Here is a 1208-nt window from a genome sequence, read left to right on the forward strand (position 1 = left end):
GCAGTATGCAGACCGAATAGACTACCGCACTTGTATTTATACTATTAATACTGTACTTTATGAAAAACCCGCAACGTTTTTGAAAGTTGAAAGAAAAACTCTAATTAAGAAAAAAAAACATTTAAAAAAGTGACCAGGTGTACCTGAAAAAATTGCATGTTAGCGAAATATGTAATGGATTTAATACGATTTGAATAGTTCAAGGTGAAAGCAAACACCTAAATTAAACATGAAAGGTAATTTAGGAATTTGTTTTGAGTTATTCATAACGTACCTAAGGAAAACTCTAGAGGAGCCAGATCTGGAGACTCAGCTGGAATAGTTTGGGTTAGTTTCGGAAACTTGAAATGAAAAGCGGAAGGTTTTAGCTAAAAACTGGGAAAGTTTCATACGAATCCGAGTATTGGCTGATTTTAGGGAGCTTTTTAACTTGCACGTAAAATTAAAGAATCCCAGTAGCTAGTTGTGAAGCTTAGAAAAATTGAAACCTCCAAATAACTGAAAGCAGCAACTTAAGATATTGGAATAGAAAAGAGGAAGGTTTGGGCCACAATTTTAAGAACTGTTAACAAAAAAGGAATGTGGACAAATTTATTCGGATCCCTTGAAATTGAGCAAAAATTAAAAAAAATTTCAAGCTTGCGGTGGCGCGAGATCGTTAATCGGACTGAATTAAAATTTGAAACTCTCCAAACTGTAGGATGAATCACTTGAAATTTTTACCCAATAAATAAGAAGGTTTTAGCTAAAAATTGGGAAAGTTTTATAAGAATCCGAGCGTTGGCTGATTTTAGGAAGCTTTTCATTTTGCACCTAAATTTTAAAAATTCCAGCAACTTGCGGTTGAGCTTGAAAAAATCGAAACGTCCAAATAACTGAAAGCAGTAACTTCATATATTGGAATAGGAAAGAGGAAGGTTTGAGCCACATTTTTAGGAACTGTTAAGAAAATGAAAGCGTAGCCTACTTTTCCAGAAGGCCTTGAACGTGAGCAAAAAATTCAAGAATTTTTCTTTTGCGGTGGAGCGAAATCGTTATTCGGACTGGTCTAAAAATTGTAACTCTCAAACTGTAGGATGAATCACTTGAAATTTTCGCACAATAAACAGCAACGTTTTGGCTAAAAATGGGGAAAGTTTCATAAGAATCCGAGCGTTGGCTGATTTTAGGAAGCTCTTCATTTTGCACGTAAATTTTAAAAATTCCAG

Source organism: Dendroctonus ponderosae, unplaced genomic scaffold (genome assembly GCF_020466585.1).
Source record: "Dendroctonus ponderosae isolate FM_Combo_2020 unplaced genomic scaffold, Dpon_F_20191213v2 Dpon_F_20191213_10, whole genome shotgun sequence".
NCBI lineage: Eukaryota > Metazoa > Arthropoda > Insecta > Coleoptera > Curculionidae > Dendroctonus > Dendroctonus ponderosae.